We start from the raw sequence: 16110 nt of genomic DNA, 5'->3' as shown, positions 1-16110 counted from the left end.
AAGAAGGGGCGGGGTGTGCAGAAGGAGCTGCTTGGGTCATCCACCGAATATGTCACCGGGACACTCCAAACAAGTCCTCAATTCAGTCCTGTTTAGTAAAACTGCACAATTTCATTATTCTCACCTTCCAGCAAAAACACTTAATCTTTTGTAAAAATTCAATGCTTGATTTTGGTGTCTGAAAAAAAACCCCACTTATAGCTTTAGGCTTATTTGCATTTGGTGTAGTGTGGCCTGATTTACATACAGCATACGTATTCATTGTGTCTGTAACTCTACCATCTTACTGGTGTTGATTTTGTTGCAGGTAATGGCACTAAATATAATGGTAAAAATTGTTCCTGCTGTGAGTTAAACCCATTGGTGTTTGCCATGGGAACAGATAAAATTACCAGATAAAAGTACCACACCCATGTACCTGTGTCATCTAGCAGGTATGATCTGGGAAATTTGGCTGCCACCTCCCCTTACACGCTCTGTCACCTTTGTTTTATAGTCGCTAGTGAAGATCCACTTTGGTGTTCAGTGATGGCACTTGAGAGTTTGTCTGACACGCGTACTTATGTTGCTCTCTAGTGGTGAACAGGTGGATTTGTTGTGAACAAGTGAGAATTGTCACATTTATCCCGAGCCAAAGGGAAGCGTGAGTAAAAAGTCTTTATTATTGCTTTCAGAGTCATGCCCATCACAATTTTCTATTGAAATGAACATCAGGTTTAAATTTAAATCCTATTTCATAAAATTTACAAGTATTCTACCATCACAGTGAAAGAAGTGTAAAAATAATCAGTCATTGTTTGCTGAGTCATCACACTGTTTCACAGCGATATGGATCATTAGGTAATTTCTTATCTTACATAATAGAAAGTGGTTCATCTGGTTAGTGAACTAAGTGCACTGCACACTAAGTATATATTAAGGATTTTTAAGTTTCTACAGTACATGGTGTTTCATTTTAAAGTTATTCATATGATAGAGTCGGGTCAAAGTTATACGTTTAAATGACACAATATCTTCAGTGTATTATCATTGCTACGCTTTGGGAAATAGGAGTGTTGACTGCCTCTAACAAAAAAAAATTTCCAGTGAAAGATGGTTAACATGAAACACGTGGATAAAGTTTGTCCCTTTTCTACGGTATTCTAAAAAAATGTTTTAAGTGCTTCTGAAAGCTTTCAACAATCTGACCTGCAGAGAAAAAAATGCTATGAACCAAAAATGTAAACTTGCAAAATCCAGAGTGTCTGTATCTTCCATGCAGTGGACACATAAGTGTGTTTTTTTTCTATAAAGGAGAAACGTGTAGGATTTAGTCAGCGACCGCCACACATAGATTCTAATTCTGCGGGAAACACTCAGATTGACCAGGAGATTAAAACCCATAAAAACACTGAATACAGCAGTGTCACGTTACAAATCAATGTTTCTCAGAAGCAGTTCGGCTCGTCAAAGACAGGCCGCTAACACAGCACCTGCTATAATGTGCTCACCTTTTTTCTCTGATATCTTAAGAAGCAGATGTTGCGGAGCTTTTTACTGGGAGCTGAATTATCCACAGAGGTCTCCCTCTCTCCAAAACATCGGACCTGCTGATTTAAACTAGTAAAAACACTGAATAAAGCAGTTTCGGGTTAAAAATCAGTGTTTCTCCAATGCTGTTCAGCTTGTCGCGGAGCAGAGGCCGATTCAAAAGTGCTTGATTTGCCCACTCTAGGCTACTGTAGAAACACGGCATTGCAACATGGTGGACTCTGTGGATGACGACCTGCTCCCTATGTAGATATAAACACCTCACTCTAAAGGTGACAAAAACACAACTACCTTCTTTTCAGGTGATCATCGAATACAGAAAACATACTTATTATATTCAATTTCTGCCAATATATCCCTCTAAATCCTACACACTGGAACTTTAGGTAAATCAATAAGGTGTCTGGGTCGTCTCTGATTATTTGGTGGACTCGCCAAATCACAAAAGGGGGAGTGATGAAATTTAAAACACAAACTGGTCCCGCTGTAACTATAGGTGGAAGGAATGCAGGTCGGGCTTTACGTTTAAGAAACACGGTCAAGTTTAAGAAAACGGTCAAGTTTAAGACGTTTGAGAACAGCAGCAGCACAGAAGTATCAGACTGTGTAAGAGGAAGTGTGTTTGCTGAGGTCCATAGAGGGAAATCTAGGGGTAAAAAAGGCTAAAAGATGAGTATATAAAAAGTATAAAAAAAGGTCAAAGCATGTGTCCTGCACTACTTTCAGAAACGTCCTCCGTCATTCTGCAGTACTAAATCTCAAGAGCATAAAACACATTCAGAGGAGGAAGTCTCCTTCAAACATTCATCTTAAAGCTCGCTTCACAGGCTTCTCTCCAGTGAGCCCACTTTTACCCAGTTGGCTCCGGCATTATTCCTCTGGGTCAAAGGCGCTGGGCTCGTGACCCTCTGGGGGCCTCCGCTGGGCGTTATGCGGCTGAGCCAAAGGAAAACCCCTGAGCTTCTCCTGCAGACTTCCGATAGCCAGCCTCATCTGGTCTTCAGCCCCCTGAAGAGATTTCAGCTCCATGGTGTAGAAGATGTACAGCATGGCGGTGGTCAGCAGGATGGCAAAGCACAATGCAGCCAGCAGGTAGAAGGAGGTACGAGGGAAAGGTTGCTCTGCTCCCAGAGCCAACCAGGGCACGGCGGCGATGGCCAGCTCCAGAAACAGCAGAGCCAACCCCATCACTCCTGTGCGTGTTGCCGTGTAGCGCATCCTCTCAGCACAGTGCAGGCCCACTTTGACTTCGGTACGAGCCTCCGTTACGATGTCCACCAACTCGGCCACCTTCCCTGATGCTGTGAAACCGATGAGACAGAGAGTCAATAATGTTGCAAGAGTTGATCAATGTTTAACTTAAACACGAGCAATAAGGGTGCGTTCAATACAAGGTGAGCGGTGAAGTGTGAAAAAGGGAGGCTCTAGTAGCAGCTATCAGCTCCAATCAACTGGGATTAAAATGACAAAATAATATTAAATTTTCACTGAATACCTTGTTAATTTAACTCATAGTTCTTGACGGCATTTTAACCGTGAAAAAGTTAATGGATGTGGTTTGTGAGAGACGTGGACATTCACTTGGACTAGACAGAAGAGAATGACAGCACCTACCTGTAGCTGACAATACGACAGCGCATATGATGAGCTTTAACAGTGTCTTACTCTCCGGATGACTTTCATTTTTTTCTTCGTTGTAGTGGTTCCCAGTAAGGCCTATGGGCCCTGTCTTACACCCAGCGCACAGCGCTGCACAGCACAGTGCATCTGTTTTTGCTAGATTCCAACTGATGCAGTTTTCATTCGTTTCTGACCTACGTTCATGTTGTGGAAGTAGCAAATGAACTTGCGCCAATCTGAGTGGCCAAGGGCATGTAGATTTTAAAATGAGGTGTGGTCAGGCTAGAGCTTTGATTCTCTGCCTGAACCGGATTGGGCAATACCTGACCAGCCTGGTTTTTGCAGGGCTGGACTGTAATTTCTCACTATTTTCTCAGGTTTGAATTGGGTTGGGTCCTCGCCAGATTAATTTTTACTTATGTATTTATTTTTATGAAACTGTTGTGAACTGTCTCGTGCTTAAATGACAATTTGGCAAGAGTTTTACTACATACTAGTAGTAGTGCAAAGAAACATGCCAGCCCTCAGCTCATTATACAAGTTTTCATATAAAAAAAAAATTATAATGCAATGCAATGCAATATATGATAGGCCTATTTTTACAATACAAATTTGAGTTTTAAAACCGGCTTGGGCCTAAAACTGCTACCGTGGGTTGAGCTCGGGTCGTTCATATAAGGTCGTGACAGATTTTTTGGGCCCAATCTAAGCTCTAGGTCAGGCGCAGTGTTGTCGCACTGCAATTGCGCCACTGACCAACAAAAATCTGCTGACACTGGAATCCCCAGAGTCGCCCAGCTAACATGTTCAGTAAACATACCTGCAGCACAGTCCTGATTCTTTGGTTGCCTGTCACTTCCTGTCTCAGTTGGAGTGTGTGTCTCCATCCTAAATCCAGCCGTCAGAGCCTCGTGGTCGGAGTACGGGAATGGGTGATCAGGGACGGAGCCTTTGGTGGTGGACATGAAATCACAATACATGTCTGTTTTGGAAGAACCCTGGGAATTAAAAAACAAACAAACGGGGGGGTGTTGATACACTTTGTGAGTCTCTGACATCGTGCTGTCAGCACGAGGGGATATAAATACAGCAGGTGTGACAATACAAAGCTTCCACACACCTTGAACAGGATGTAGTCGATTCGAATTCCCTTGTCAAAGGGACAAAGCTCCTTTTTGTTGATAAAAGGGTTGTCGGCTATGAGGGTCATACCATCCTCACATCCCTGCAACAGGAAAATAATTTCTAACATTTATAAAATAATATAACAATTGAAAAGGAAAATTCCTTTAAAAAATATCTACAGCAAGGCTCTTGTTTTCATAATCTTGACCATTATTTCAAACCGTTACGATGACATTTTATTTACGAGCTCACTTCTTAAGATAAGTGGCCACAATGATGACTCGGCTGAATTACAGTTTTCTGGACAAGTGTACTTACAGAAGTGTTTGTGACAGACTGTTTTTAGGTAAAAATATGTATGTATGAGACGCAGTGGGCTTTCTAACTCCAATTAAATACTATCCGCGTCAATAACGTAGTAAAAAGAGTGTGAAAGTCTGGGTAGTGTGTGAGGAAAGGGTGTTGGATGGGTCAAACTTGGACTTTCACTGCTGTTTGTGTCAAACCAACTTGAGTTAATTCAACAACGTTACACAAGACAAAATCATCACGTGACAAGGTCATCAAGTCACATACTTGTCAAGTTACTGTGAGAAACATACTTATTTTAGCCCATGATCATTTTTCTAAACCTAAAGTAGTTTTGGTGGCAATACCTACAGTTCCTGAAAAGACTAAAGGTTATTTTCAAGACACTGTAGTGTGTAACGAGTGAAACTGACACAGAAACTAATATGTCCAGAAACTAATGTTAGAGGTGTTGCTAGAGCATCATAGTTTGAGGCATAGTTGAGCAAGCTGTTCTAGTTGACAAATTGGGAGTTAGAGTGTGTGTTGCCCATATTTTACCACAGACCTTATAAAATAAAAAAAATATATATATATATATATATATATATTTTTAATGTAAAAAGTTGCCTTAACAAATATGACTTATGGCCAAATTTACAGGGATAAAATCCCTGATAAAAAAACAGTAATTTCCTGGCTGTATTTTTAGCAAACAAAGTCATTCTGATAGCTTAGTCACTACCTACATCAAATTTAGTGGTCTCTAAATAAGAGTCTTGGAGTCCAGTGTAAGACCTCAGTAGTCTGTTGCCGAGGTCCTGAGGGTGCATGTTGAGGTCACCACCTAGGATCACCACATCTGCTCCAGCTGATGTGTGGCTAACAGGCACAGAAAAATACATTATTACCAACGTCAGGTAACAAAATGAAACTTCATTAAAAAATAACTACTAATTAGGAATATTGTCAGGCACTGTAGTGTTGCTTTGACACTTCAGCAACTCCAAATACAAACAGGCGAGGTTCACCTGTGATAAATATGCAAATAAACACCAGAGTAAACACACAGAGGCTCACACTCTGTGCAGAAATAACAAAGACACCATACCGAATGAACTGCGTCAGCTCCCAGGCCTGAACCACTCTGTGAGGTAGATAAGAGTCCTTGTCTCTGCAGTACTCTGCATGCAGCTGAAATCAATACACAGAGACAACAGCACAGTGATCAATACCTGAATATAATATGCACAAGGGCTGAGAGGTGGTGTTAGGAAAACTTACATGAGTCACGTAGACGTTAGCAGTCAAGTTGCCAATGTTTAAGACGGCCATCCCGACAGCTTTACCTCCAAACCAGTCTCCATGGTGAGCCTTAATATTACGAAAAATACAATAAGACAGAAATGAGGAATGCCGTTCTGCAGAGAAAGGTTGTAACACTTAAAGAATTGCATATAAGGGATGATGTCTAACTGTCAGTCCATCTTTACACTGGTTGGTGAATCTGCATTTTGAGATTAACGTTAGCCTGGACGACGTGTGGTGCTTTATCCTCGCTATATTACTGACTCACTATCTCCATAACAGCCTAAACGCAGCCTGAGGTTTCCTGAGAGGACATCTGGCCTTTGCGGTCACTACTTCATGACTCCAGAACCAACTGCTGGAGGAGATTGGGCTAACTCGCTCTTAATATTTGTTTAAAACTCTTTGAAGAACTAGGGCTTCACTGAATAGTTTGAAGTATTGGTCATCCGATATTGTATTTTTAGTGCCGATACAGATACTGATTATTACTAGTTTGGAACCGTGATGCATTTACAATAAAAATTAAAATGTTAATATTTAGAATTTGGAATATAACAATAACAATGTATAACAATGTAGCAGCACATAAATTAAGTATTTAAATTATTAAATTATCAGATGAATCACTCTATTCAAATTGAGGGCTTTGTTTGTTATTTTTGGATGATGTCATAAAATATGACAAACCACATTCGAAGCTTCATTTGAAGACCTTGAGCTTCTGTTGAAAAAGAACTGACATTTGGTACAGACCTATAAAAAAAAGTTTTCATTCCTTTCTTTTACTGCCTTTGTTGTATCTGTTCAATGGCTCTTTATTTTAATCTCATTTACATTTTATTAGACAATGCCACTCTTGGTTTTATGTCTTTGGTGAAGCAGCTGTAACTTGTGTAAAAGTGCAGAATAAAGCTGTGTATACTCTTTTTGGGAAACAGTGAGATTATCTCCTACTGTTTACTGTTCTTCAGTTTCTTCAGGTCATATTTAAAACACAGTACAAAAACTCTCTGTGTGTCAGACTCTCCAGACTTACCATGTATGGATAACCGTTCAGTGAGTAGCGAAAAAGAAATGTATCATGGATTCTGTGTTTTGAGAGAAAAGGGCCAGTCCGCTGCCTATGACTCCGCTGAAGAATGAGAAGAAAAAAAACAGTCATGAGCAGAAACTTCACACTTCACACACAACGTTCAGCGGTACCCAACTGTCTGAAGAAAAGAAGTCACGCCCCTGGTTTCAATGTAGATCTACATTATTCTTTAGTAAGCATGTATTATCTGTAGTAGATGTGAGAACTTATCTACAAGAGTTGACATTTTTGTGAGCTGCAGTGGGGATTAGAAAGGTAGGGCCTTTGATTAATCTCAGTCTTATGCTTTGGTATGGAGGTCAACACAGAATTAAGCTGCAAAAGTTAATCCTTTAGGTGGTGCTGAGGATTCAGTTAAGGGGTCTTTGGATCAATGCCATGCAAGTACATTTTTTAGACAGAAGGGCACTTCAGGAGCCTTTTGAAAATATGACAACTTACTCATGAATATTAATCACAGACTGAAAGACGTCCGAAGGTAAAAGGTTCAGAAAAGATTGCTCAGCAAACTTGGGGTGAGAGTGAAAACGTTACCTTTTGAAGTAATGAGAGTGAGGATGACTGCAGGCAAGTTTCTTTTTCAATGAGAGGTAATCTTTCTCACTCCACACCTGAAAGAGAAATCATAACGTCACTTTAAAATTAGAACCATCTCTGCATTATTAATATTGTTCATACAATTTACAAGAAGATTTATGACTCAAGGTTGGTCTTCATAGCAGAAAAAAATTCACTGAGCACAGATCAGATTAGTGACTCTTAATAACTTTGACAACTCAATAACTTTGCAAGATGACTTCCACCGACCTCTTGCAGTAAGACAATATCGTGCTCTTCCTTGCACAACATGTCTCCAATCATGGCATAGCGCTGAAGACAGTGTTTGCTGAGGTACCGGATTCCCCTGAAAAATGAAACAGAGCCAGTAAGGACACTGTGTTTTTGTGTACATGTGTCAAAACAAAATTCTAATGCGTTAGGAAACGCGACAAACTACAGACACTGACCAGCAGTTCAGAGAGAGGACCCGAACATTGACAGAGTCTGTGTTAGCCATGCTGGGAGCTCGGTAGATGTGATGATGGCGTTTCAGATCAGAAGAGATGACGGGAACAGCTCCTGATGTGAAACACACAAATTATTGTTGTTAGAAGCTGAACTCAGATGTCAGTTTTGGTTATTTTTTCCCCAAACTGGAGACATTAGGTGGCATGTACACAAAGCACCTCAGATCAGTCAACATATTCATAAGCAACCATACTAAGTTGTGACATAGTATATATTGTATATAATGGTACTGCACAATTTTTTTACTATACTGTTTGCACCTTAATTTGACCTATTTTGTTATATTTTGCACCTCACTGTTAGATAGTTTGTTCTTATATTTGGTGCCTTACTAATATCTGGTTTATATTTAGATTGTATTTGATATATATTGTATTTTATATTTACTATACATTTCCTTTTACTACTATGTTAATCTAGTCCTTGTATATTGCAAACTTTGTATCTGCACTATTCTAGCTTTGAATTGCGACTGCTGCACGGCAATGCCCAGGGGATAAATTAAGTTTAATCTTTAATCTTATGCAATATTGTGTGTGGTAAAATTGTTTAATTAAATGAAGCAAAGTATCGATTTTCTATTTCTAAAATTCTTCTATTACTAAAAATATTAAAATTGCAAATAGAAATCAAACTTTGGGTAGCCTACTACAACAATACAAGTAGAAGCTCTTTTAGTCCACTGCTGATTATAGTGAGATGAACAGACTGAAAACTTTGTCTATTCATCTAAAACAGATGTTGACATAATTTACAGTAATGATAAAATAATAACTTTGAATGTATTTTATCACAATTCTCTGCATATCATAACAGGTTTAAAAAGGCAACAATGTGGTATCATGACTTGCGTATTGTGGTGGTATTGCATCATGGGGCCTCTGATGATTCCCATCCCGAACACGTATGAATCGAGTTCCTTAAATAAAAACTTTATGACCCGAGAAAGCTTAAAATCACATGTCTCAGGAAGAACAACATGTGGTAAAAGGCCTAAAGAATAATCATGAAAAACTGCACACTAAGTGCCAAAAGTGCAAACTAAGCAGACTGCAGCCTGACTGTTAGCTCCAGCTTTTGGCCTTATTATTTCAAGGATTCAGCAAATTTTGGAGCTTTCTTCACTCATGGCAAACAAATCTATTTTTTTTTTCCTCTGGAATACTTAATGAGATATTAATAGACTATGAAATCTGTACACTGAAATAATGATTTGGCATTTTTAAGGGTATACTCAAATATGAAAATAAGCAACTAATTGTGTTTAAATAATCTGTTGCAACTGAGCTGACCCTGACAGGCCTCACTGTGCCATGCAGTGGGGAAATGTCAAATTCTGCGACAAAGAGACAAAGTAAAGAGGTGAATGAATTGCCTCCTCTCTCCTGGGAGTGCAACAAAACCCGGCCCCACGCAGAGTGCTGACATGGCTTTGCTCTGTCTGGAGAGAATAAGAGGGAAGCAGCCAGGCAGTGAAAAGAATCAAGGGACTTCAGTGACAGAGGTAAAACTGGCTGTTTACTGTGTGTCAACACAGAGAAAGCAAACAGCATGAAAGACATTAAGCATTTCTTTGCAATTCCAAGGCTAAACATTAACTTAAAGTTGTATAAAGCATTTGCGTGTTTATTCATAAGGGAGTGCACTGACAGTCGATGTCGTTGCCAGGTAACAGCTGTTGCTTAATGTATTATTGACTTGAAGTGAGGATAAACTTCCTGACACTGATCTTAAAAGCAGATGACATTTTGTCATGTTAACAGCCTGCATGTGTCCTGCGCAGTCTTAAACAGTCAAATTAGTTCAGACTATGCTACAGGTGACCCAAATTTACAGTTGTTTGATGGGGTTCCTTAATTTAATTTTCATAAAACATTGCAAAAGGATAGTAGATAGAGTAACAAAGAACAAAAGGAGTACATGAAATGTAAATAAAAATGAAAAGGAGGTTTTTAAGGCATTGTAAATACCAATATTCTTGGTGACTTTTGGATTTGTCAGTCCCTTTAGTGTCCCAAAGTACAGTTTCTGTTCATGTTTGAAGTGGTGGATATTGGGTTTCCTGGTTTTCAGACCATTTGCATTCATGGAAAAACTTTCAGTATAAAATGAAAGATTCAAAACAAAAATTTGATCTCTGATCAAATAATTTCTCTGTAAATTAATCCTGGCTCCGTATGATGTTCAACATCAATCCATGATATTTAAAAATATGTGAATTCATAGGAAAAAAATGATTAATTGTTTCTGTGCCAGTGTTACAAAATACACAGGATTCAGAGAGATTATTTGTTGGATATATAAAGTGCAATATTTTGAAATACAATTAATTGAGCTCACTGCTGACTAAATAATTGTTATAGTAAAGTAGAGATTGATTTTCAGTTAATGTTTTAAAAATGTCTGTATCGAGAAGCTGAAAAAAAATTATATTTGTTATTCTTTATATTGAGGCCATTTAATAAAACATCTGTTTAAGGGTCAACTGATATTGGTTTTTCAGGGCCCATACCTATACCGATCATTAGAAGTTTATGAGTATGACAAACAATATTTAAAACAGATATGCATTTACGATAAAAAATAAAATATTTCTTTCCAAATCTGGAATTTGGAAGATAACAAACTCCGACACAAAACTTTGTTTAAATGCTTTTAGCAAATGTTTACTCAAAACTGAAACTTTCAACATGATATTACAGCAAGTTGTTTGTTTATAAAGTCGAGTGAAAATTTAAATAAAAAATAAATAAATAAAAATATCTCACTGAGGTTTTACAAAGTAAATATTCATCAAATGATGACACGGTCTTTGCATGTGTTGCAGACTGCCTTCCCTGGTGTTGTTTGAGTGTAACAGGCACACTTTTTCAGTAATTATTTTCATCTACGATCATTAAAATAAAACGCCTACACAGATTATCTTAAAAATGCAAAATATCGGTCCCATAATAATAATCTGTCAATCCCCTAATCTGTTTTAAACATTAGCTGCTCATGCTTCCTTGAAACTCTTTCAAAAACATGTAAGTACTGCATCAAATATTATGATACATTCTCGTGATTTGATGGTGTTTTGGGACATGAAATGCAAAGCCAGGGTCACGTTAGCTGGTACACAAGGTGGATAAAGTTTAAGCTGATGCTACATCTGTTTGTTTAGGTGTTTTGTTAAAGGAGTTTTTGATGAAACCGTAAAAACAGTCACCTCCACTGTCATGTTAGCTGTAATATTCGACCGTTAATCGCGACAGGTAACCCGCTTCACACAGCTGCTAACAACTCAAGCTAATTAGCCATTTGACTAACGTTAGTCTGAGCGGCTCCGGTTTCTGTTGACTCGTTACCGGGCCGGTTTATTTATTTAACAGCTATTTCTACTCACCTAACGAACCTGTTGGCGTCAGCTGAAGTTAACCGGACCGTTTAACCGTTAGTGTCGTAACGTTAGTTTGGGCTTTTGAACCCAAACACTTCCTGTTAGCGTGCTAGCTAGCTAACTTTTGTTGTAATTCTTGTAATTTATTATCATAGTCGGTTGTTGTTCCGCATAATCGGACAACAAACACGAAATTAGCGGTGTTTGGCCGCTTCCATTGCTCCGTGCTTCTTCTACCGGCGTGAAGTCAGGAGGGACATCAAAACCACTGTGATGAGTTCCGGGTGTATTTGTCCTTCAAAATAAAATAGGAATTTGTGTCGCATCCGGTATTTAGCGAAAGGACCATCTTAAAATACAAGTAAAACACATTTTATTGGAGTGAGTAGTAAAATTAAATAATTTACTTTAAAAAACACGATTTTAAATAAACAATAATATATTTTGTGATAAATTTGATTATGGAGCGTTCAATTCGTTTCCGGTTTCATTTCCGACTCGGTCGCAAACACTTCTGGGAGGTGAAGTTCTCTCAGACAAACGCTGAGCAGGGGCAAGAAAAGGTAATTCAAGGACTATTAATAAAATAATATAAGCAGTATCAGCAAAAAGTGCTCGAATATAAAAAGTATTTCCACTTGTTTGTGTTTTTAAAATTGTTTTTGTATTTTCATTTGTGTACAGTGCCCAGATCGATGACTTAAGAGACTTGAAGGTGGGTTGGGTAGCAAGTGGAGGGGAAGGGAACACACAGACAAACTTTGGCTAATGTACGATCCCTTACAGTTCTTGTAAAAATCTCAATAAAGTAAAGTATCAAAAGTAAAGTTAGGCTTCCCAGTATGCAGTATGTACCAAAATACCTGACACTTCATATTCTGTGACGCTAGAGGATTAACATATAATAAGAGTATTTGCAGAGGCAACAGCTGACATTTCTAATCTGGTCGCAGAATTTGGTGCAACACTTGGGACCCTTTGCTTTGAAAAGAACCGTCGTGGACAAAACAAATTTACAAACATGTTTAATAGTTTTTCTGGGGAAAAAATGGCCCCAAAGGCACCATGCGTCTTTTATTGTTAGATACATTTGTTTGATTACATAGTCCAACCTCTACTTTGAAGTATAAAATTGCAATGCACAATGGTAACAAAGACAACAGTAAACCACCTTAAACCAAAAAAAAAACAAAAAACAAAAACAAAAACAAAGGAAACTGCCCACACCATTCAGAATATGATACATTAGATATCTCATTATTAATTATCAATATCAGCACAATCACACATTATTTTCAGTGAAGCATATGGCAAACACTGAAAGTCAAAAGACAACAGAATCAAAACAAAACATTAATCTTGATAATGGCGAAAAAAATGTCTGTATAAAAGATAAATTGAAAAACCTGCTGGAGGAGGAGTGTTATTGTATCTAGCTTGTGAAACATTCAAAGCCAGGTGCAATTATTCCGCCGTACAATATGTTAAAAATTTGAACTTTTATAGCAAAATTGTCCAGTGAACCACACAGAGTAGACACTCGTCTAGCAGGATCCGTGGGATGACAGTTCTCCTGTCTCTAATATGAGTCCTGCAATACTTAAAAACATCTCCATCACAGTGGAAAATGATCAATACATCTCCAGTACCCCACCCTGCCCTCCCAGTATTTCTTTTCCACAATATAAATAACAATCAATGGTCATACTCTGCAGCACAGAGACAACAGCTCGCATTCAAGACAATTACTTCAAAGTTATTTCATGTGAAAGAATCGTCTTAAATATCAAAACTGAACTTTTATCAACAGATGCAGCTTCTCCAAACATCACAACAGAGAAGGGTGAAGCAAACGACTTCACAGCATACGATCTCTTTTTTAAACAAAAGAAACAGTGATTAACTTCTCTCCACTTACACCATAGTCTCTGTGCTGAGTTACTTGATCACAAATATGAACAGAAATGCCCCCCCCCCCCCAGAAAAAAACAAACTCCTATGTAACACATATTCCTTTAGCATCCACTGACTCACAGTACAGAAATTCAATTAGGCTACATAACTCAAGGCAGAAAATAAGCACTGCTGTTGCTTCACCTCCCCCTTCTTGATCTTTTAAGTGCAACCAAGCACACGTCTTCAAAACAGAGAGAAATAACAGGGGATCTCGCAAGGATGGCAAAGCCCTGGCTTTTTGTCAGGCGAGCAATGGTACAAGGCATCCCTAGTGTCAAAAGTCAGTTATAGATAGACGCTCGTTCTCACCCCAAACTTGTCCGATACTGTCGCTTTATCATTGTAAGTCGGTGTCAGACACTGACGCACAGAGGTACCCTTCATGGCTTTCAATGTAAATAGTAAACTAAGCAAGGCAGATAAGAAAATGACTCGCTACTGTTTACTACAAGCAAAGCACACCACAGCCAAACCCTGAAAATCGACCACCAGACTGAGTTTACAAGCCTGGCGCGCAGGTCTGCCACTCTCTACTGACCTTGAAAAACTCACAAGTATAGTATAGTTAAGGGTAAATATTTTACATTTGTTAAGATATGGGGGTGTTTTATGACATTTCTAGAAGGGGAAAAAAATCTACTTGTCTCTCAACTTTGATGACGACATAATTATGTATATTTCCATTTGCTGTTTCTCTTTTTTTTCTTGTGGACCATAAATAATTGTATAGGTAGAATTTTCACTCCCTGATTATTTATTTTAGACTTTTAAAAACACTCAAAATGTTGTCCTATCTTAGAAGTTTTATTAAGATGATACCCTGCTATGAATGTTCTATATTTTACCTTACTTGTTTTCTGTTTTTGTTGTACTAAATACAGTATAAAAACTTTAATAAAAGTACTTAAAAAAAGAGGTACTCTTCATGGCCCTATTATACAAACTAGGCACAAATTTGCAAACCCTGGGATAGCAAAGGTAATGACCCACCCTACGCCATCCAGTTGTGTTCATATCACCCAAGACACATGTTGATGCCAGGTCTAAACAGGGTTTCTAGAGACTGAAAATTTGTGAACCAGACGACGGTCTGGTGAAGATTATTTTGAAAAGACACAATTTATGCAAAGAATGGAAAAAATGACACACTGTCCCTGAACATCCAAATCTGACGCAGGAGGGTACCTTGCATGTCATATTCTGACGTGTTGCTCTAGTGACAGAGCTGCAGTATTTGACAACTTGGGATGAGAACGTGTTGTAGATGCTTGTAAGACCTGATTTTTAAATCGTGTAAGAAAACGTTTTTTAAAAAGCAGAACCTAAATAGTACGGTAACACAATAAACCTTCTCCCTATACACTGGACTGTAAAAACTTGGGACAATCTTTTTTGTAAAAAACAGGCTACATGTAAATCAGTTATCCCGTCCCGTTCCTCTGTGTGCTCAAATACAAACAACCGCCTCTTAAGATGTCAAGGGTTCTCTCCAATCTTTTTTTTGGACAAAATGCATGTGTATTTTCTGTTCATCTAAAAACAAGAGGTAGTAAAAAAAAAAAAAAAAGGCGATCCAAAGTGGCAGGCAATGATAAAATCTTTGGAGAAAAGGCACTTGCTTTCCTAACAAACCTACTGCAACAACACCACCTGGCTCTGGTTTTGCCCTTCCGTGGTCCTGTTCTCTCTCTAATTCTTCAATCTAATATTCACTTCTCTTATTGCTCAGAGTGTGATCCTCCGTCGATATTATGAGAGTCTTTTCAAACACATTCTCGTTCCCTCAATAAAACATTTCAAGCTCCATCGATTACCTCGGCAAAGGTGACCCACTTCATCTAAAGCATGTTTAAACACATGGAAAATAGCTGGTTGTTTGAAAAATCCATAATTCTTCAAAATTTCTTTGTCGGCACGTTGAGATTCGCTCATTTTTTCCTTGCAAATGAGACTTTTCTTTTTAAAGCGTAAAAATGTGTCCGCGTTAGTCCGGTCTGGCATTGTTTGAATGTTTTTGTTTTTTTCCTGGATGGTTGAGCTGGCTGAAGAGAGATTGTGTCACGCTTTTGTCTGGCTTTTCCAAAACCTCCCTGAAGAGCTGTTAGTCTTTAACAAGTCTGTAGACGTGATACTGAGCTCCATGTTCACTTGTGGAAACCTCAAAAACAAACGCTATACAGAGCAAGGTCTCCTGGGTGTCGCGATTTGTCACCACCTGAGAGACAGAGAGAAAATGTCAGGAGAGAAACATGAGACAGTCTGTTTGGCATCACAGCAGTAACAAACACATGATCACTCGTTCTTTTGTTAGACAAACAGTTTGGTGACAATAATAGGAACAATAACATAACATGTAACAACAGTAATAAATATATTTTCTGATAGCATGTAATATTACATGCAAATATTGCAGCTTATGTATATGGCAATAACAATGATGTGTACAATAATAGTGGAAGTATAATTAATAATATTGGCAGTAGTAGTTCTCTCATTAATTAACACATTATATCTAGAATATACATATATATATATATAATTTAATCCTTTCAAAAACAGTATAAAATGTGCCGGGCTAGCTGTTACCCACTCTTTCCATTCTTTATGCTAAGCTAGGCTAAGCGGCTGCCAGCTGTACCTTTACCTAAGGAATTTTAATAGGAAGGGTAAGTCAGTGTGGTGCCGTCCACGGTTCTTTGTGAAAACACCAAATGTTAGAAATATATGGGATGCATTCATA

The 16110-nt window shown here is 38.3% G+C and overlaps 2 pseudogenes; both read right to left on the bottom strand.

Moving 5' to 3' along the window:
* Nucleotides 1-638: 638 nt before the first annotated feature.
* Nucleotides 639-11666, bottom strand: LOC121959433 (annotated as a pseudogene).
* A 756-nt stretch (nt 11667-12422) lies between these two features.
* Nucleotides 12423-16110, bottom strand: part of LOC121959422 — a 43240-nt pseudogene continuing 39552 nt past the window's right edge.

Source organism: Plectropomus leopardus, chromosome 2 (assembly GCF_008729295.1).
Source record: "Plectropomus leopardus isolate mb chromosome 2, YSFRI_Pleo_2.0, whole genome shotgun sequence".
Taxonomy (NCBI): Eukaryota; Metazoa; Chordata; class Actinopteri; order Perciformes; family Serranidae; genus Plectropomus; species Plectropomus leopardus.
The sequence above is the reverse complement of the archived record's forward strand: the minus strand, read 5'-3'. Positions and strand labels throughout refer to the sequence as shown.